The sequence below is a fragment of the Bombus terrestris genome, chromosome 5 (assembly GCF_910591885.1).
Source record: "Bombus terrestris chromosome 5, iyBomTerr1.2, whole genome shotgun sequence".
NCBI classification, from domain to species: domain Eukaryota; kingdom Metazoa; phylum Arthropoda; class Insecta; order Hymenoptera; family Apidae; genus Bombus; species Bombus terrestris.
The window spans coordinates 4,397,034-4,420,387 of NC_063273.1; the positions used below are offsets into that span (position 1 = coordinate 4,397,034).

General features: G+C 45.1%; 1 protein-coding gene across 2 annotated transcripts in view; it reads right to left on the reverse strand.

The window, feature by feature from the left end:
- Positions 1–23,354, reverse strand: part of LOC100648821 — a 138,028-nt gene that overhangs the window by 7,760 nt on the left and 106,914 nt on the right. The gene's annotated exons all lie outside the window — the stretch shown is intronic.

Below are 23,354 nucleotides of genomic sequence, written 5' to 3' on the forward strand. Positions count from 1 at the left end.
TGTCGCGCGTGCCACTTCTGGCGAACAGTTTTCTTCTGGTGTTCGTAATTAAATAAATAAATAAATAAAAATCAGTCAATTGACAAATTTGTCGAACGGTATTTCACAGTTCTAAGTCTCAGCTTTCTGGAAAAGCTCCAGCGATAAAATTATTCCAAGTTCGCCGAGAAAACGATGATCGAGCCGGTTAAGTAAATTCTCTTATCGGCAATCGGGAATTTTTCACAAAGTTTTTGCATCGTGACCAAGTAGAACGAAGGATGGAGCAACACGGTGAGAATATTCCGCACTTGCGGCGTCTAGCTGGTGGAACGAGTCAGCTCGTGGCCACGGCCTTGTTTCCCGATCAGAGGTCATACAGGAAGTCCTTTTGCAGAGTTCATACCCATAAGTTACTTGAGCGGCCTTTGTCGCCGTCTCATGTACCGTTCTCAACCATGTTATGCTACTCAGCCGTACTAATACGAGAATCTTAGTTAAATCTTGGCCGCTTATCGAGAATGAAATTCGTGGGAAGAGCGTAGCCTGGCGAGACTCGGAAGGGAAGGGAAAAATCGAGCTGTAAAACCTTTCTTTCCCGTTCGATTGTTTGATACCTATGGGGTTAACGTACGTGTACTTGGCGAAAGAATTCTAAAGGTGGCGACGTTTTAAAATTTTATTAATTTTACTCTTCCACGACTGCATCTATTTGCTACTTGGAAATTTTTATTCGAGAAAATTCCAATATTTGTCATGTACGCAAAATAGACGTATCGCCATAGCTCACTGCGATAAGACTAATAAATTCAAATGATAAGGGTAGCGAATACGACACGAAGCCGCCTAACGGTAACGTAAGGCGCGAGTCCAGAGGTGTTTCAAAGGGACATTCAAACTAGATTCAGTTTGTCGAAGGGAGAAAATGTAACAACAAATAGCAGGGAACGAATGAGCCAACTGCATGACACGTGCACGTAGGCGAGCAGCCAGCTATTTTCCGATGCACACGTAGATCGTACCTTCCTTCCTTCGCTGCACGCGCTGCACAAAGCGCATTGTTAGCAATCGGCCGACCCAGATCGCTTCGCTCCATTCGGCTTGACCGTGGACGACCGGAAAAGAACTCCGAATTCTACGAACTGCGATCTAACCTCTAAATCTTGTAAGGCTAGTTTTATCGCGTTGGCAAAACCGAGAGGAGACCCTGACACACTCGTTTAAAATACAAATTTGTCAATTTAATTTCCTTCCTGTTCGATAAAATTTTGGAGAATTTATATAGGAAAGATGGACGAGGTTTAGATCAGCGGTTGAACGTGCAGCTTTGAAACACCCTGTATGCAGATACATCACACTTATCACGCGCAAGCAGGCATCATTCCTCTTCGTCTCCTTTTTAGGATACCGCAATTTTATCCTGTCATCGTCTTATTGGATAGATTCTTCCTTTTTTTCCTTTTTTGCACAATCAAGAAACCCTATGTCATAATCTTTTTCCTTTCGTGACAGACGCTGACAAAATACAAATCTCGAATCAGCCTCGAGTCGAAACAAATGACGATCGAGCGCAAAACAAATCTCTACGATAATCCAAAATACGATCAAGTATAACCCGACAGTTTCCTAAATTACATCTGCCTACATGGTACAGTTTGTTTCTCGCGTAGCTTCCTTCATGAATATCCATTCTCTTGGAACGATGGTTTATCAGGAGAAGCATGACGAGCCAGAAGGTGAACGTTGCCAACGATGAAAATCGTTACGTACAGGTTGCACAGCTTGGCAATTGCATAGACGGGATTTTCGCGCGTACTTGATGCGGTGGGTAATTATTATCGGAGCGGATCGCGCTCCGTATCGATCGGTATTAATTGGCCGCGCACTTTCACTCGGTGACCTTTATAATCGGCCGGCCGCAATAGACGCCCGGCACAATTTATCATTGTCGCCCGGAGAAAACTTAATTGGTGCCGATGCAACGTATACCCCTAATTGATTTCCAGCCATCACGCCTCGTTCTCTAGCCCTCTGGTTGCGCAACCAGCTTCGTGATCTTCCGCGATTTCCGCAGGTGTTGCGGTCAACGTCTGTTTCGTAGCAACAGGTAACGAGCAGCGTACGTCGAATGTTCGACGGAGATATCGTGGCTACAGAAAGCACTTGCCTATCGTCCGAAAGCATCCTGATCGCAATGTAAAAAGTCGGTATCGGCAAGACGATATTCATGAACGTTAATTTTTTTTTAGAGATCTTTTAATGCAGACGTAAAAGCTCACGTGGAAAAGATAAAGTTGTTCTTTTCTCTGAGAAGGTTAATTTCGGAAAATTATATCCGATTATTGCTTTTTTTTTTTAAACAAAAAATTAACGTGACGAATTTCAAGAAGGGAAAATTAGAGAAACAAGTCCATCTGTTTTGGTAATCGATAGTTAGTTTCTCAAATCAGTTGTTTGTTTCTTTATCTATGTTTATCTATGTTGTTCGAAGCTCAAGCAGTCAAAGGTCTTGACGCGATTTGCATTGCCACGCATGCAAGGGACTCGCCTATTTGCAAATATAATTGCACCCTTTCCTTCCAAGTGCAGGATACGCAAGCTTTTCCACCCAACGTCGACCTCGATCGCGCACATGATTATTATGGTGATTCCTTAATCGAGGCAATTAATCGAGGCGTCCATTGGAAACGCCTGGAAAATGGTCTCGATGGCCGACGTTTTCTCCCAGTGAATATTTTGACGCAACTTAAAGATCAGTTTCGAGTTACGGTTATGGGAAGAGATTGCCGGTATCGTTACGAGATATCGATTTTAAGTTTCTCACGATTATGTTACGCAAACGAAAGTAAATGGAAGAAGGTAAATGAAATAGGTGGAAAGAAAGTTCGATTATGAAGGAAATCGATTTTAAGACTGTGAGAAAATATCTTTTCGCTTGTTCTACTATTTCGTATTATCTTTTTTCCTCATATTACAAATAGAAAAGATCAAAGAACGTCTATGGACGTGACAAAGTTACAAAGAGCAGAGTGACTACCGACGCTGTTCGAAGCAGGGGAAGCGACCTTGACAATCTATTTCGCGCGGACTACAGGACCAACATTAGGACTGACGTATGGAACCAATGTTTTGCATCGATCACAGCGTTCAACTATCAACTATAAGCAAGTACACGTTGGCCATTATCGTGAACACGATTCGAACACGAGTTACACGATCGTACAAATTTCAAACAGCAGTCAGCATCGAGGTAGTCGGACCACCCTGTACATAAATAGAAGGAGGTTATGTTCGCGTACGAGTGTTCGTCCGAGTTTCTACGTTCGCCAGAGCGGCGAAGGTCATAGTTAATCGACCGAGAGATACATAGTCACTCTGGTTACAGCGGGAAAAGTAACGACTGCTATAATTGTGGCCCTTCGTTTCCGTTTCACCAACGTACACCAGCAACGCACAATTTCCAACGGTGAAACGATCGAGCCTCGAACGATCGTTCCTCCTAGTACGGAAAGAAGAAAAGAATAGACGAAAGAAGAAAAGAAGCAACTAAGGGCTCCAACTGGCGCGTTCCAGTAGCGAACGCGATTTTCTCACGCGGAGAACACGATTTTCCATGTAGAATGAATCGAAAGTGGAAATCCGTGAGATCGAGCAGTCTATTTCTAAGCTGAAGAAGAGGATGTTCCATGATGGAAGAAAACGCGCAGAGAAAAGCAGGCGGAGATTGAGATATGGGAAGGAGAGCAGGAGGAGGAGACAAGGGAAACGGCACCGTTATCGACACTCGTTTCTTTGTCTCGTCACGTAAAAATGCTCGTCCGCTCTGATAGCAGAGGACGAATGTGCGAACCGTCCGATAGAGCCACGGTAAAACTAGTTTTTGATTCTCGGTACGGGGGACCTTTTAAACAGGGAGTTGTATCTTTCTAAGAAGCTTCGCTTGCCACGATGCGACGTTGCAATGTTTTAACGTTTATCGCGTTTCGTCGCAAAAGTGCCAAGTGCTTCCTATTTCAATCCTTAAATGAACATTGCTGAAATCTTCTTCCATCATTATCATAATATTAATCTTCGCTTCGTATCGTTTGATCATAGGCCTTTTATTAGAATTAGGTCTTTTAGCTGAAGATCGATTTCGAGTAGATCAATGGAAAATAGAAGAACCCGTGGGTCAACCATACCGACGTTTACAAGAATAGTATCGTTCCCGTGGTCGGAAAATCGATCACCGTTAGCAGCACCGTGAACGGGCGCGGGTTTCGCGCGGTCGTGAGGCTGAATCGGGCGGCGCGCGGCATCGATTCGTACGTGAGAGAGGATAACGATAACGGGAGTGCAACACACAGGCACACGCCTGGGAAAACGATCCGCGCGTTCCTTCGTCTTCCGTGAGATGCGGAGATCGGCGACGGTGTGTAATACAATGTTATTTATTTAGCAGCCGAGAGGGTTACCGATTAAAGCGATCTCATGGCCTGCAGGCGAGTGCCTCTCGATGACGAGTTTCTCTTTCTCCTCGGATCGCGTCGTAATCGGCCCCCACCCCCTGCTTTCTTCATCGCTGCTTGCTCGCTTTTTACTTCGCTCGGTATCGGAACGGAAGCTCGATGAGCCTATTAATTCGCGTCTATAACATATGACCGCGGGAACGCTGAGATTCTATTCAATTTCTTTGGTTTTTTCGTTCAGAGATAGCTCGATTATTTGTTTATCGAATTATCTTCGGATTTAACGACGCTTTGGTTTGATTTTCGGTCTCGCGCTTTAAACCGCTTGGAGAATCTTAAAATCCTAAATCGCTCATTTTTTAAGAAGTTCAGAGTTAATCATTTAGAGGGACAAGCGTCAGGAACAAAAATCAATCGGTAGATTCGATGAATTTTCTTTGTAAAGTTTGTAGGCGCGTTACGAATGCCGAATGATCGGTTGCAAGTGGAAAACACGGAGGTTTTGAATTTCGCGGGCAATTAACCGCGCGTAATGCTCTGTATATCAGAGCGAGCAGGCGCGTTGCTAATGTTCCGTTCGATTTTTATGGTCACGCAAATAGTTTACGAGGCTCTCGTGCCCGTGCTCCGCTATCGAGGCACGTTCGAGCGAATCGCGTTGCCGCAATGCAACTCGCTCGGATTCGCTCTCACGCGGCGCGCTTACTCGCCTGGAAAATTATCCACTAACCCAGTGACACTGTGAGAAGCGGCGGAATCTTTCGTCAATCGCTACACCTCGATACGTGATAGCCGGTAGCCTGTCTAAACCTTCTCAAGCTTTCGAGCCTTTCAGCTGCAAGATAAGTTCGTTTTTTCCTTTAGCTTTCAGAATTTTTGCAACTTTCCACGCGTTCGAATAAAACGTGCCTCGTTGTCAAAGAAGTCTGCTTTATTTTTGACTCGTATCACTTTTCGACAAAGATTTCTGCATTTTGTTCTTTCACCTTTTAATTTTTCTTTCGTGTTTTCCTTTTGGACAGTCTTAGGACAAAGATCGCGCGAGTTTCAGTTCGAGATTGCATTCGCGACTGAATTTAAAATAGGGGAAACACGTGCTCGATACGCTGGCGACTCAATTAACGAAGATAAAGGTTCGATCGTGAATGGAATGTCGGCGAGTAGCCGCGGCTGCTGTCGCGATTGCTGGTCTGGAAAATTTTCCAGTAACCCAGTGACACCGTGCTCGAGACCTTCGTGGAGTTGTTCCCATCCGCGTAACGCTCGTTTGCGAACGATACGATCTCGAGGGTATTAACTTAATCTGCTGGCGTGACCGGCGACACGCGTAGTGTGTCAATTTTTTCCTCGCGATTCCGCGAAACCTTCCTCTACGTGTATTTTAATTATTCAGGAAATAGCAGGTATCTAGACGTCTTCTACTCTAAAAAAAGGTTGTAGCTTTCTTCGTCTTTTTTCGTAATACTCGATGAAATCTATTTGTACCTGCATCTGTGGATTCCTCTAACTGTACAGGAGATTGTATCTTGCATTCTGGAACGAAAATGCAGCTTTGTTAAATGCCAATCATTTGGTAGCGAACATCGATACCTATGTATTCAGCAAATGGTATCCTCCATTGTGAAACGAGCTTTATTAGAAGCAGAATCTTTTCGTAATGCTTTTACGAAACTTATCTGTGCGTCCAACGAGTTCGTCTGAATCCCCAGAGATGAAATATCTAACCGTAATCTTCAAAATTCGATCATTTCGCCTGAATTCCCAGCGAAAGTCATTTTTCTTTGATAAAACGTTTGAAAATTGCCTGTATTCGTCGATGCTTGTTGGCAGTGTTCCTCGAGAAGGCAAACGCATCGGAATATCTCGAATCAGAGCGTGAAAGGCCAGAGCGTGAAGAGCATCGAGAGTTGTTGGAAGAGTCGCGTGTTCGCGAGTGCTCGAGCGTCAGAGGGATCACGTGAATCGCGGATCGCCGGTGCTAGAGGTGAAAGAGGACGAGGGGGCGGAAAGGGGCGAGGGAGGCGAGGGGCACGGACCCGTCGATATATTAGTTATGCTCGAGGCGAGGTGAGGCGAAGAAGCGGAGGCGAACTCTCCACTGCCAAGGCGGCGCAAGGCGTGGTCTGTCCCTTTACTTTGCCTTCGCCTGCTTTCTTCTTCTCCTCTGCTCTCTTCTGGCGCTGTGCTCGCCTTCCACTCGGCACAAGCACAGGGTGTTCCTCTCGGAACGATTTTCATCAAATTCTTCTACTTTTCGGGCATTTCTTCCTCGTCCGGAAGAATTTCTTTGACTCTCCGTGCGGAAATCGAAGCCATCTTTCGTTTTTCCATCAGGACATATCAGCGTTCTCGGAGTACAAAGTTCACTCAGAGTTGTGTTAAAACGATAGAATACTTTGCAGAAGGTAGATAATGTAAGTAACAGATAGCTTTGGAAGCGGAGGTCGCATATTTATTGCGAAATTTGTTAGCATCCTAAGTACAGTCTTCGGTATTTCTCAATTCTTATTTGATATCTTCAGGTATCCACAGAAGGCAAGGAAAGGAAATAAAAATAGTACAAGCGTCGTTTTCATAATACACAGTAGGCAGTTTTTCGTAATAAACTTTTCCAACGTACAGAGATCGTTCTATCAGAGCTTAGCATTAACAATGGATTTCTGAAAAGAGTACGGAATACGATATAGCTACGTAGAGCCTGAAGAGAGTAACGTTTCTACTAACTTTTCAAATGCACTTCTGACAAAAACCTTTGGGACAGTGGCGATAATCGGTTCGAAGGGAAACACCCAGTATAAGAGTAGGTTCGACTGGTTCACCTCCGCGGCTGGCAACAACTAACGAGCAGCTGTCGGTAAGGGTCCCGGCGACAATAACCCGTGCATTTTATATGTTCCCTGGTCGTGGCTGTATGCACCGATGCATCGATCTCGGTCGAGGCTTTTCTCGCGAGCCGCAGATAAGCGGTCAACGTCGTCTAACTGTTCGTCATTAACGTTATCGATGTTCGCCGATTCGCACGATCGTCTATGTTTCAACGCTCACACGTGGATCTTTTTTCAATTTCGAAATAGCAACGCAAACTCTTCAACATGAAAGCTGGAAAAGTACTTTAAAAATCGAATTCTTTGAACGTGAGATCTCTAACAAGAGAAGAGATACTTTACATCTTCGTAAAAATGAATCGTGTAAAGAAGATCTGTTACTCAAGAAAACGCGTGGTTGTCACAACAATTCAAAGCTTCGGCAAGCAGGAATAATTGGCGCCGACAGCCCCGAGGCAGCCGTCACGGTCAAAGTCGGCGCCGAAACCTTGAGGCCTCGACATCCGGTCGAAGCGGAGGAGATCCTCGATTTGAGATAATGCGTTCTTTCCTCGCTGGCTGCCGCGCTGAATTTCGCCTCGATTGTTCTCGCGTGAGTTGCTGTCGAAGGGAAGAAGGTCGCCGCGAGGTCGTCGCCGTCAGCAGCATCGTAAAACCCCCGTGAATCCGTCGCGTAATTCCGGATTATGCAACGTCGACGATTATGCTTCCGCTGACACGTTAACTTTGCAAGAAGCTCGAGTCTCTCGACTCGAAGCTCGAAGCTGTAAGTTCGAGGCTTCGTTTTCTGAAAGTTTAACGACTTTGGTAGAAGAATAATCTCTCTTCCTCCTCTACTCGTCAAACATCGACTCATAGAAAGCACGCATCGACACAGTCCGCGTAGAAGCCAGTATCCACAGAAGAAGCGATCCTCTGGGTTCTCGAAGTTTCCCGAAGCGTGAAATGATAAAAGGCGTTGGAAAAAGAAAGGAGACAGCCGGATAATTCCAAGTGGCCGGCATTCAAATGCAAAACGCATCGTACTTCCCTAAGAGAGCTGCTCGGAGAGAGAATCCGATGGATTCCGAGGCTGGGAGGAGCAGAGATTCGAAACGCAGCCACGGTGAACTTAACCGGCCGGCAAAAGCGCGGATTCGCAGGGGCCGCGGCGAAACCCTGAATAATTCATGATCGTCTGGCAAGGGTGTGACGAAAGTGGCGAAAGGGCGCAAATGATCTGCAGTCGGTAAAGCGCGGATTCCGCGAACGAACAGCCGCGAAGCGTCGGTAAAATTCAAATAACGCGTTCGTGCGTTTCTCCCGTGTTGTAGCTGTGCCGCGCCAATCCTCCGGATGAATTCCTTCGAGGCCATCCGATATGAAGTGACCTCGAGACTCTGTGTACATTATATCACCTATCAACTTCTCTCTTACGTTTTTGTTACGAGTGATAAACATTTTCCTTTCTATCTTTTTAAATGATAAGTTGAAAAGTTGGAACTACCGTACTGGCGACTGTCAGACGTATTAAGAATGAAATTAAAGTCGAGTTCTCCGTGCATATTATAATTGTAACGATCTATTACAGGATCTCTCTGCTTCGAAATGTCGTACTAATTCTAAAGCTGTGAAATATATAGCCGTTCCTGTTTCAAATACACGCGTTAATGCTCTTCTGACATGTATACACCTACTGGCTGTCTTCCAGTTCCTTTATCGTAACGCGCATAAGTCGTTGAAGAGCTTCTGTAGCAACTTCTTTTAAAATTCTGTTCTGAAAGAGCGCAAATAGTCCCAGAGAATGATCTTTGTCAGCTAATTTGTCTTGAAAGCGTCTAAAGAATTCTTCCATTTCAGAAACAACTCGAAAGATACCGCTCGCTGTGAGAATCGAGCTTCAACCGAGAATCAATTCCCACACGAAACCATCGCTGTATTGAAATCAATATTCAGAGAAGGAAAAAAAGCGATGGAACTGAGTACGGTCGTTGTTGGATCGGACAGTTAGTTTCCTCGTGGCCTCGACGACGCGTTCAGGCCTCGTCGATGATTATCATCGGCCAGGAAGAAGCACAAGTGGCCCGTTATGAGCGGATATTACGTTCAAAGAGGCCCGCGGCATCGATTAACCGATTAGAATATCGATTAATATCGGCACCGCGACGTTATCATCGTTCGATCGACCGCACCTGGCCTCGTATGGGAGGCCATTCGAAGACCCTGCAGATGCAACCATCCCGAACAACACGGTAGGAGGAAGTGCAACGCTATGATTGTATGCTAAACGATATGCCATATACGAAGTTCTAGAAAGAAAAGTCAGACGAAAGAACACGTACGAGCTTTTCTACGTTTCGCTGGCTTCTTTCCAAGCGCGAACCATCCTGAAGAATCGATGGTCGATCGATATTCAAATGGGATTTAAAAGACCGAGAAGGAAGTGGGCGTCGGACGATATCGAACACCAAGAAGATCGATCAGTGTTAGGTAAGTCATAACGAATATGTCTGATCGTGAAAATACGAAAGTTCGAGCTTCGAAAAATACGCGGTTCGAAATGTGCCGTTACTGAAATTAAAAGAATTTCTAAATCGCGTGCTCCTGTCTGGGAAACGTTGAACCTAAGCTTCGATATGTGCGAGATTCAAGCACATAATAATCGCTATGGAACGAAACATAAAGTGTGCAAACTAGGGTTAAAAAGTAACTGGAATTTAAAAGTTCAGCTTTCAATAAATACACGTTACAAGTCTACAATTATAGCGGCCGTATATGCTCGTTTGTTAATTTATACCCCTTTGTAATATCATTCTACTACTGTAATTACGTCAGCTCAGTATCTTGTTTCATTCCATAACATTACACTTCCTTAGTACCACTATCATAACGCTATTAGCCTGTAACATCGCGATCCTCCATGCTACCGCTATTCTCTTTTCAAACGCTTAAATATTTTTTCCCTTGTACGATCGACACCGTACAAGTATCTGAAAAACTGGCCGATTTCCCATAAGGAAGCGGCGAGAGCGTGGACGCGCGATGCTGTTGGGGTTGTACATAAGAGGAAGCATTTAAATTAATTGGATGAGGTGGTGAAAACGCGGAAAAATCTATGTTTTTTTGCGGTCACGGGGGAGGATGGTTATCATGAAACGAAGGCAGAAGAGGAGAGCTACGGCAGCAGGAAATTAAGGGGAAGGCGTATAAACCGACGGAAAAAACTGGTTGTGCCTGGTGCACGAGGATATAGAAGCGAACCGATAAGAGTTAATTGAATAAAAGGACGTAGATGACGTGGCTACGTTTCCCAACAACTTTGGAAACGCAGCTCCGAACATCTGTGTAAATATCCATTTCAAACATCTAAATGCCTTTACGATCTTTTATATTTTATCCTTTACCAGCAAACAAATTTTCTCCCGTCAAAGCTCCCGGCAATTTCAACTCCTCTTTAAATCCAATTCGACGTATCGTTGTTATTGCTAGCCACTTAACGATTCTACGGACAGGATGATACTTTTTTATTTAATTATCAAGCAGTCGAATCATTTGTAACATCTGCGTAAATGCATGTTATCGAAGTCTATCGAATTGACTGGCAATGAGAAAGGATTCAGGCTGGTTTCAATGTAGCGATACCTTGAAAGGTTCGATCACAGGACTACGCCGAGAAGGAAAAAGCGAAAAGGGACAACGGATCCAGTATAGGAGAAAAAAGCGTTGCGCAAACGTCATAAATCACGGACAGAGTTAGAGCCGCATAGGTGAAAGTAGTCCAAACGGTTAATACATCATTCGAAAGCGGACAGGGCTCGCGTTGTTCGATCGAAATCCGTCGACGGTACTGGAAATCTAACGATGATAATTACGATATGAAAATTTCGCTATTGAAACCGAGCGAGATACGGATCATCGGAATTAACGATATTTCTTTTGCGCGATTGCCTGTGTCGCCCCTTTAATTTGAAAGGTTAAAACGCTGCCTAACGAGATCGATGAATCGTTCTTGTCGTTCCATTCGAAACGTTGCCAGTTTGTTCTCGTTTCGAAAGGGATCAGAATCCGTGATGCTCCACCTTTGATCTTAATTGAAAACGGATTATCTATATTATAGCATTACATTCTTAACTTCGTAGCCGCATTCTGCGCTGGTTTTAATTAATCCTATCAGGAAGTCGAACGCGTTACGATATCTAAGAATGAGATGCTTGAAACGTTCGCGTTTCATTAGGTAACCAAGTATTTCAAGTCGGCGAAGGCTGGATTTAATTATTTATTTATTTATTTCAGACGAATATAAGAACCATCGTACGTCGAAGAAGGAAATAAAAATTTATACGTACACCGATATGAGATTAAAAATAGAATGTTTCGAGCAGAGGTGTATCTCATTTTGGATCAATTGAACGTTGTATATAGTGATCGGAGGATGAGATAGCAATAGGAAGAACTATGATACAAGATAGGATCTTCTTGCGTGGCAAATCAAATTCTCATCTTCCAAAAATAGCATTGCCAACGGTATCGGCGGCTTTTCGTGATGAAAAAACGTGTACGATACGATCGCAAGATTAATCTCGATGTGTCATGTCACTCACATCAGCGATAACTGATAGAACGTGCATGACACAATGTAAACAATGTCTATATAACACCGGACGAGATTCGAAAGAACAAGTAACGACGAAACAAACGAGCTACCATCCTTTATTCCTGGTGCTGGAAGTTGCTGAAAGTGGTTGAGCACAGAAGCTGCTTCGTTGTACGCGTTTGCTCTAGGGCACGGAACGATCTCGGCCTAGAGTCTAGAGAACGGCTCCTAGAGCGCACGCGCTTTCACTTACGGCGGGAATCTACTTTGAGGCCAGGTGGACACGTGGCTTGATGAACGAGGTGATCGCGATTTCTGACCACGCCTCGGAAGCTTTTCTCCGCGTTGTTAGGATTGCGCAACCAAAGGACTGTAGCCTGCGATGCGTTCGTTTCCACGTATACCAGCCACAGTATTGCTTCAAATCGAATCTACGAAAGCTTTGAGCTTCGTCCATTAGAATCTTATTTAATCTACTCCAGGTTAATTCAAATGCCAACTTTATCTTCCACACATAGCATCCGATTCGTATTACTTCAAACTTATGAACTACGGAATCTTCAGGTTCGTACAATGCAGTCTTGTTGGATAGGGAAAACTTCTACGACATCCGATTCCAAGAAAGAACGAAAAGTGGTTGTACAACCAATATATCGAATCTAGAGACGAGAAAGAAAGCTCGAGGTCGGCGAGTTTGATCGTTGGTCGATAGAGAAGCTGAGGCTGCTGGACGAAGCTGACGAACCTAGGTCTTCGACCCTGCGGGCGCCACGAAGGAGTATGGCTCTCTCGCTATGGCGTACAGCCACTTTGCCACGACACAGCCATAAACATCTCTGAATGGAGACCACCCACCGGCCTGCACACTTCTCGGAACCGCACTCGCGCATTTCACAAGAACACCGAACGCCGCTCGCAACGCCGAGCACCTCCACTCCGCTTCCACTTTTGCGTGGCTCTCTGCCGTTCCTGCTCGAAAAACCGCGCTGGCTATTGCACGTCGAATAGCGCACGCCAGACCTCACAGGGTCATCGATCTTTTTTCCCCCCTCGTATCGATACTATGCGCAGGGAAACGGAGTTTATTCGAAGATTCTACTCGACCAGAGTCTTCTCAGAGAAGTTTCTATGGATTCAGGAGTTTCGAGGGGGATTTTTAGGTTCTTTGCTCTCGAATTTGTACTTCGTATCGGAGTGCTGAGCCGCGAATTTATCAATGCCAAGGGTGTAAGTTTCAACAAACGTTTGAAGATGTTTGTGAAAGTTTGCGAATGTATTCGCAAATATTCGTACCTTCTCTTCTTTTACGAACTAAATTAGTGGATTTGTCTATGTTTCCTCGAGTTGTTAATGCGACTCTTTCATGCGATTTTTCGATGCAATACAATTTCGTTCCGCGGAATGTTCTTTCTTTCTTCTCTTCTATTTTCTCCTTTTTCAAAGAAAAGCTCCATTGTGCGGCGAGCGACGAGGAGCAATCGCGAAGCAGGGCTCGCGGAAGCGAAGCAAAGGAAAAAAAGAAGAAAGAAGAAACCAGCAGGAAGGAAACAATATGCGGAGAGGCGGTCGCAAGCGGCGTGCAAACACCGGCCAGTCCGATTTCACGGTTAGTCGTAAAACACTGGGCTCTCGGCCGATTCCGCGGAGCTGCTCGGCTATGCAGGTGCTTTCGGTCCCGCAGAGGTGCACGCCTGCGTGCATTTTATACGCGGTTGCGCGCGTACGATGAAAAAGGGGATCACCTCTTCTGTTCTATCGAAACTACGAGCAACCGACAGCAGGAAAGAGAGATCGGATCGTAAAGCAGCCTCGCCCTCGTCCCTCTGTAACAACGTTACGATCGTCCTGGTCGATGCTTACGGGGAACACGGCTACCACATCACGAACATCGAGGGATCGTTAGCGAAGCTATCGATGGAAAAGCGAATTTCTCTGTCGTCTTTCGAATTTTCTTGTCCATCTGCCATTGTGAGAAGAAACGGAAAGCTTCCTGAACTGACGGAACTTGCGCCAGTAAACCCCATCAAGGACGTTACGAATTATAAATTGAGATTTAACTGTGAATCTGCATAGTTTGCTGCGCGTCGTTTCGTCGAAGGTACAGCTATCCCACGATGCCATGTAGAAGCTTGTACGTTTGAAAACGGCCCGAACGGCTCATCGATATATACCTTGGCGTGAAGCCGGTTGAATTTTTGTACGAGGCAGCGAGCAATGATCGCGGCGCGATTAGAAACGAAGAAACTGCGTGGTGCGGCCCGTGAAACGGTGTAATCTAGCCAACGAGTATTACGTAACAGAAGATATACGAGCATCATGTGTATTATGCGATGACCAAGGCGGTCTTCAGCCGCGAATGTTGCAAGTCCGGTTAGGTGGCCGCCGCTGGTTAACACGAGGTAGATTCGTAACGGAACTCGCGCGCGCGCACAATTTCAGCGTTGTAGGATTATAAATTCGCCCGGCTGAGAGCCGCAATCTACAATGTGCACACTGTGTCCACCGTGTCTCGGCCGTAAATTTATTATTTGCTGCCCGTCCACCTGTGATAAGTGCCCACGAACCTCGAAACTCTACCATTTCTCTTCTTCCACCGGTCGGTCCATCGTACTCTCTCCCTCCCTCCCTCGCTCTCTCTCTCTTCGACTCGTTATCCATGCTTACGTCTATTTTTGTCGGTCAATTGTTGCATACTTCACAGCCCGTGACTTTAATTGAATTTATATCCGACCTGTGTCATATTTACCGTTTTATACCGGGATTAGAGTTTATTCAGTCTCAAGGGACGTTAAGTAGTATCGCTGAAGGGTGGCGAGAAAGTTGATGAAGTTCAAGATGTGTTTTAATGGCGTTGTTCGATGGCTATTCAGCGGTGATTCGAGAACGAGATTTAGAATGTCGATCGAAGGTGATACGAATCACTTTCGCTTGTGCTACGTTACGGAACAGAGGCTCAGGGGGTGTGGACGTGGTCTTATACTTGGATCGAAGAGTTACTGGAGCTACAGTCGAAGCGTGAGCTATCGACTGTGCAAGGCTACCGTCCCCACCACGAGTCACGCGCTACGAGCGTTCCCCGCTCTTGCGTCTCAGCCACGTGGTTTCCGGTCTATCGTACAGTCGATATAGATGGAATTCTACGAATCGTCTTTTACTTCCTGTACCCTAGGCTGTGCGTTATTTTATCGTTTAACAGCAGGGCGGATGTTACTTATTTTGGGCGGAGGATCTTGCACTTTGATCTTCGTCCTTTACATTGTTCAGAGATCAGATACACGGTGTAGGAATGCCGATGAAACTCTGTTCGCGCGTAGCAGAAGAAACGGTAGAAGAAAACGTCCTTCAACCTGAGGCACCTCCGATGCAACAATTTCCTCTTACGATCTTCGCTACTACTGCGAACTAGACTGCTTCTCTGAAACGCGCTCGATCCTCGAACGAAGTGCAACGATGTTGTAGAAACCTCCCTTGCCAGTCGTCCTTCCGCCAGCCAGTTGAAGAAGAATCGCACAGGGAAGACGGCCGACATATCCGCATTGCTGGTCGAGCGCGTTTCTCCGCGTTCCCCGCGTTGATCTCCAAGACGAATGCGTAGCGTGGCGTACGCTTGATCGGGGCAAGTGTAATAAACCTTGGACCGGACACACGCGAGCGTTGTACGCTCGCAACAGCGTAGAGAACACGGGGCCAGGAGTAATGCGCGCCAGTGCATAGTAGTAATAATAAAGTGGTAGTGGTTGGCACGTCACGGTCCAACAGGCCGATCAACCGGCCGTGCGGCCAGCCGGCTACTGGTCTCCGCCCACGCACAAATATGCACGTAAGTACACGGAGCTACGAATCGTCGTTGCACGGAGGAGGGCCGACCAGGAGAAACACCGTGAATGCACGGCCAACATTGTGATAATGCGTATTGTAACGCGAAACTTGTCGACTAGAGAACCGCGATCAACGAAAAGGATCATCGTGAAACTGGCGTAACCGAAATGTTTCGAATACCGAAGCTCCAAACCGTAGACTCGAAATAGTTATTTAAACGCGGCGAATATTCAAATTGACAATACTCTGTTTGAAAACTTCGTCGTAAACTGGAGATGTGAAATTTTACTTTTAGATCTGCGATCCTCCGAACGCGGACAGTCTCACGGACTACATAGATCACTCTACGCGAGGTATTGGCCATTTTCCCTTTGACTGATCTTTCTATCAAACTGGATTGCTGAGCTCCATCTCATAATTCGCTGGCCACAATCGAGTCGCATTTCCTCGTAGAACCTGGTACTTCTACGAAAGAAGGAGAGATGACTCGTAGCGTAGAACAGAGAAAAAAGAGATAGGCTCCGATTAACCACGATTCCTGTGGAGGCCAATTACGTTCGCGGCGCGCAAGGATACCGGACAATTTCGCCACGAACCGAGAGTCGTCGTCTTATCCCCGTTGCGGTTACACGTTACACATACTACGTGTGCATTGGCGCCACACGCGTGGCCACACTCGCGTCCAATAATCCATAGGCGTGTTCGTGTTCGCCACGCTGCGATAGCCGATAGTAGCTACTTGAAAGACGTCCACCTTTTGCCAAGCTAACGCGTGCAATGAGAATATTGCGAGTGCGAACTTTGTAGTCGGAAGAAAAAAGGAGTTTCAGCAACTATCCGTCCGAAAGAAATTCGATCTCTTTCTGCGGGTTCGTCCATGTGCACGATGGAATGGAATTGCGAAACGTCACTGGAAACGATGATACTCATTTTACGACGAGTAGACTCGTCTCAAATAACACTATATGTACCTTATACCCGTTCCATTAGGCCTCTGTTTATCGCATTCCTTTATTTTTAACAAATTTCGTTTTAACAAATCAACAGAATCTATTTTTGCGTGATATTCTAATTCTAATTGATATTTGATAAAAATTTAATTAACAAACATTTGCGTTAGAAATAGTTCGCACATAATAAAAGTATTCCATCTATAAATTCATCTACGTAACAGATGCGAAATAAGTATAATAACATGTATCTTATTAACGAGACACTTTGACAGACGTCTCGTCGAAGCGACAATAAGATAGAAAGTTAGTAGTCACGCCCCCGTATTGAGTATCCCCACTCTGAGCTACGTCGATTACGCCACTGTCGTCGATGGCATAACGGCCTGACCATGCACTGGGATTTCTACTGGTCTTTCTTCTCTTATTTTCCGCGTGTCGGTGCCGCGTGACTGCCGTCGCGATATAAGAGGCAACAATAAGCAACCTCGACGCGTACAAGCTACACGCGTTGTTTTTGCAACCGTGTTTCTAGAACAGATTTATGCGAACGAGTTTGCACTTGATGCAATTTCTACTCGCAACTTGTCGCGTTATCGGTTGAAAAACTGGCGGATAAGCGTGTTAGGGCGTTATAAGTAGCATCAATCGGAATTTCCCCGCTGATAACTTGTAATCGCCGTGAAAACGGCGGAACGAACCGAAATTATCGAGCAATTAGCTCGAAACGATCGAATAAAATATTCGTTTATACGTTAACAAGCCACGACGTACGCGAATAAAGGCAGCCTTTTAACTCGATTTAAACACGTCGATGGCTGAGTTCGTTCATCAACGATCAAATAATTATTAACAGTAGCAATTTCAGAAAGACAGCCTATAGTCGATGCACAGCCTGAAGTTTGCTTAGAAACTAAAGTTCGCGTTTTTGTGACGTCTCGCGAGCACAGAGATTGTCCGACTATGCACGGATGGTTCTACTTGCCGATTTTTCGTACATTCGTTATCGGTTAAGGCCATCGTTCTGCATCGATCGAATTCGTTTACGAATTCGTAGAGGACGAGGTATGCATTTTTGAAGTATCTCGTGCACGCGATCGTTTGAGGCAAACTGACAATACGTGTGTGGGCGTGAAGTACGATACGCGTTACTATTACATATCTACATATATCAGACTCGACTTGTAGTCGATTGGTCTTGGAAAGCTGGAATGTCGATACTATTCCTCTTACGTAATTTCATTTCTATTTCTTCTTTATATCGATATAAAGTGAAAAAGAACGAGAAGATTTTCTAATTTTCATCTAATAAAACTTAGATAAACGTCTATCCTCCCATCTAATAATTAGTAGATGTTTCTTCTAATAATTACATAAGAAAGATATTATCTGCGGTAGGAACCACTGAAGCGTTACACGACTTCCAGAAGACACTCGATTACCTCGATCTCTACCATCGATACTCGCAACGGTACCCTCTTCCCAAACTCCTCTCTGTCGTGCACCCACGTTCGTACACGGAGAAAAGTTTGTCTAAATTCGTAGGTGGAATCTTCTCCATCTGCCTGTCGTCGTCTTCCTGTTATTCTATTCTTCTTCCTGCATCGAGACGGTCGAACGACCAGTGGCTTCGGTAAATGGGTGAAAAAGTCACATGACTCAAGGGGGAACCGGTGAACTATGCCACGATGGCATCCACTTCGGGGGAATGTGGGCAGACAATGGGACGGAGTGTGTGCCCACCGGGTAACGAGCTAGAGGACTCGTCCGTAATTTGCATGCAATGCAGCCGGTAATGCGATAAATATGCATGAATTCGGGCACAAGAGCGAAAACACAGCTGCGCAGATACTGCGACCAGCATTGCAACATGCTGTCGATCATTCTAACCCGCGTGCCTTTACGTTTAGAGAGGTATCTGTATCGGTAGGTGGTCCGCGCAGCGATTTCTCAGTATGGAAATCGATTCGGCTTGACGAGCATAGCGGTCGAACGAGGCGATAGAGGGATGGACGATGGTTGGGCGAATTTCAGCTTCAGGATGTTTCAGGCGAAAGAAGAACGTCTATGTTATTACACGACGAGAAGGGTATTTGATATTCTGTGTGAAATTTTTAGAATTACACTTCACCTGTACCAGCTATACGAGCGAAGATAAGTTGTACGATTCTCAAATTTTTTAAGAAAAATAGCAGATATTGTAGAATCTGTATCGGGTAGAATACGTTTCTAAGGAATTCAAAGTTAGCGCTAGCAGAACACACTGCTTCGTCGTCCCACTAACTGCAAACCTGAGTTGAGAGGCGTTGCTCGTAAAATCGTTTCATAGACACACGCGTTCTATCGATAGAACATTGGTCATTTACGAGGTAATTACTTAATCGAACGTTCCGAATGGTGTACGCTTACGGCTGTTAAGCAAAGGCGCGCAAGGAAACATCGTACTTTTAGCAATATCACGGTATCGCTGTGTTTATTTCGATTACAGGAACTCAGCATCTGCCAAGGAACTAGAAAAAACATTATCTCGGTTGATCGATGATTTAGTAATTAATGGGCTAACGCTACGCTGTTCTCTTGCTTTTGTAATTATTTTTCAAGAATCCGGTTCTTTAACTTTCTTGGGACAAATCACGTTCCGGTGGACGATAATCGAGCAATTTGTAAGATCGAAACGGCGCCACGCGTTTCCTCAATAAACGATCAGCGCCGTTGATCTTCGTGGTCAATACAGTTGCTTTCGATGATTGGATCGGCATCGTTTACCTCGATAAACCGACTACGAGCTCGCTATTAAGGATGTTGAGCGGAGATCCATGAAATCCGCAGCTCCGGTAAAGCTAGGAGAGACGCGGATGCAACGGAAGCAGGATCGCTCGAAAATATAGATCGCGGTCAATAATATCGAGCGTGGAGTCTGTCGGGATTCAGGATCAAGCAATTTCCATCGTAATGCCAGCGTTCAGAATTCCGGAAAGATCCTCGGGCATGGGTAATCGCAGGAACGTGTCGTAGAATTTGTTGATATTAATCAACGTCGGTGCACGGTTCCGCCCGCGGTCAATTCAGTCAACGATTTCCGAGATCGTGCTTCTGGCTTCGGTGGATGGTCCTTCGATATTGAACGAGATCGTTGTTTTTTTCTTTTTTTTTTTTTAATAGGAACGTGCCGTTCTTTGTTTAATTTTTGAAAAATTTTATGGATTTTATGGACCATGTTGCAAATCGTATTGGAAGATTTTAAATTTCCGCGTTCTGTCAGATAATTCAAACTGGATCAAGGATGCAACGGATTACATTTTTTAGCGAACCTTAATGTATCATTATAAAACAAAACGAATGTAACTCGTTCTTAAGACTTCGAAAGGCTATAATCACCGCTATTCACGGGTCGGAAAACTTCGCCTTAACCTTCACCTTCTAATGGAAGGACTATCCTGACTCCCGATCTCGGACAACAGCCCTTCAGCATCGAATAATCGTAGCTGATAAATGTTCATAAAAGGAGAACACAAGACGGGTCTCGTATTAGAAAGATGAACGGTTCCGTGTGTGTATCGCATTACGCAAGACCGTCTGTAATAATAAATCAGCTTCGTAAATGTCGGTAGTTAATCCGACATCAATCAAGGGACAGTGTGATTTCCGACCATGTCCATCGCCATTCGTTTCATCATTGTCCATTTTTTTTCTCGTTTCTTTTTTGGTTATTAATTTTCTGATGCGAGACCGAACCAGCTCCGAGCACGAGCTGGTTATTATCGGTCGGCACGCGAATTCGATATCATAATCCCGCGGAAACGTCCTTCTCGCGAGCGAGAAACGCTCGCAGTTCATCCACCGTTTAACTTCGAGCGAGCGTGGCTTACGTGACCACGTCTCCATTATGCTAATGACGAAATCGACTGTGAAAAACTCTGCCAGGCGAATCGATCATGCCTCTGGTTTATTATCATTAACGACGAGATCTGAAAATATTTCCTCTTTTTTATCTTGAAAATAAGATGAAAAAGGAAGCTTTTATTTATAGAGGGTGAAAGGATTGGAAAGTTTTTAGACTTTGAAATATTATTGCGTTTCCGATCTAGTAAATACCATCGACGAAAGGGAATCGAGAATACTTTCTTCAGAACCTAGAAATCCGCGAGGCAGAAAGAAGAGGAGTGTTTTACACTTTGAGACATGGAAATAGCTTTCGTTGTAATAATAGTTATAATCGAAACTGATGATTCCAAGAGTTTGCAGTTTCGCAATGAAGATATACGCGAGAGCGCAAGCCCAAACCTGACACGAACAAGGGAACGTGGTTACTTTCCTCCGACAGCAACCTACCACAGATCCATCTTGTTCACTCATCAATCATGAGACAGCACCACCCAGACTTCGCGTCGCGATACAGCAACTTTGGTTTACGCAAACGCTCCGCTACGTCTCACTTAGAGCATCCTATGCAAATTTGTTAATCTCGTAACGACTACCTGCGCATCCTGCGCGAATTTGAAAATTTCTTACGCGTTACAAATATCATACGCGTTAATAGCGATATTACAAGTAGATAAAGAATGTATTTTTTATTAATCTTCCACTGCATCTTATTTTTCGATGAACGAAGATACCAAAGTTAGAGGTCTTAAGGTGGTTGATTCCAGTGGTTTTAAGGAGCATTCAAACGCTATCCCAGTGTTTTATGCGAAATTACCGGACGTATGCTTGTCACTTGCGGCTAGCCGCAGGCGCTTCACGGCCTGGATGCGTGCACGCGCATAATCAAACCGCGACAGTTGAAAATTACCAAGTGTCCCTTGGTCGAAACGCAGGGGAGGCCAGGCGATGCTCTCCTGGTTAATTAATTAAGCAGGAAACGCTGACCTCGAGCATCCATCGCGAGCCTTGACTGCATTCGAGCGAGCAAAGGGATCGTTGAGACGAGGAAAAGTCGCGTGGTGCCTTTCCTTCTAAAACGAACGACTATCATTTACGCGTTCGTCTACAAATTGCGATACGCGCCGATAACAGACGATCATCTTTTACACGCAAAATTTTAAGAAAATTCCAACTCATCCGTTCGGATAAGCCAAAATGCAGTTCGCGAACAAAGAAGTCACCATTGCCAAGTTGAAGTTTATTGCGAGAGGGGTAAACGCGGACGCTCGACGAGGAACACCGACCGGAAGCCACGGTTTGTTCAGCCGTTGAACCTGCTCTCGTTTAATTCCGCTCACGGAGCGGCTTCGAGGCAAACCAGGGCTATTATATCGCCGCGGCGAGCGAGGATGACGTTACGTATCCCCGGGCTGTCCGCTTGCTCGATCCACCGACTATCTTCACCGTCCGTCTTTCTCTCGTTTCCCGATTCCCTCATTATCTCCTCACCGTCTCCGTTCCACCTGCGACGTCCTCCTCATCTTCGTCCGCAGCTCCCTTTCCCGCCCCCTTTAGCCTGGCGTTTTCTTTCGCTCGTTCGAACGGAACTAGCCGAGAGGAGGGTTAGGACACGCCAGATTAACCCGCCTAGACCTTGCTAATTTCCACAAATTTCTACAGGATACGCCGGAAGCGTTCTTGCCCTCGCCCCCCAACGCCTCAAGAAAGGGATCATACACGCGTCCAGGACTTCCTCGTTTTTTTAGCAGTTCTTATTCCCATAGAATAGGAAGAACTGCAGTGTCGATATCTTGCAGTTCTTACGAGATATATCGAGATACCATTGGTTAAGTTTACGGCTGATTTTCAACGATTATAAGGCTCTTGATATTTACACGTTCATGGAAAAATTTGTAAGTGCAAAAGCATAGTGGCACGCAAGTGCAGAAATTCGTTTGAATATAATAAACCCCTATGTAGATTAAGTTAAATGGAGATGAGATCTGCATTCCGGTTGAATAACATGGTTGTCGCGTAGGCTGCATAATAATACTCAAGTATGATTAAACGTTGCACGCTCACAGTTAAATTCAGGAATGACTGAAACGTATTTTTGCATCGTATACTCACCGCACGACTTTACCCGAATAGACTTTGAAGTTTCGATAAAAATAATTGGATATGTAGTTACGCTCAACGAACTTTGTTCCCGATTAGAAATAAAAAAGAAATACTCAAGGAACATGCATTGAGTGCACCTTGCGTTAGTCGGAGAATCAGAACGAAAGGAGGCTCGAGGCTGCGGCGTGAATTCGTTACGTTCCCGTTAATTGGTAAAAAGGGCAAAGTAGGAAAAGTTACCATTTCAACGCGGTGCAGGCACGTCAGGATAACAACAATAATTCGCAATAGGATCTGGCTGCTGCTTCCTGGATGGCGCAGGTGCGTTTCCGAGACGCGAGATTATGACGAGAGCGCAGGGGACGATTAAACGTATAAGGAGTCGTGGTCAATAGGGAAACATTTGCCCACCTCTTATAACGGCCAGTAAAGCGCTTCGTTAATGCCTCGACCCGGCCTACGATCTTGTAAATTTAACGATTCCCGGACAAATTACGTTCTAACTGCGCTGTAACCGGTGCACGTCTGTTCCTGCCAGTCTTTTCTATCCCAGTCGTCATCGACGGTACGTGAATGGATATAGTAGAAATGGAAGACGCAGATGGAAGTATTTATACGTTTGAACAGATGTTTTGTTAGAATGTTCTTTCAGCAAGTTCGATCAGGAGCTGACAATTTGGCTTTCAACGCTAGGGGCGATTCATCGAATTAAATTGGCGACCGTTCGGTGGAGATTTAAGCCGACAACATTGTTCCTAAGTGCTAAAGCCTGTTA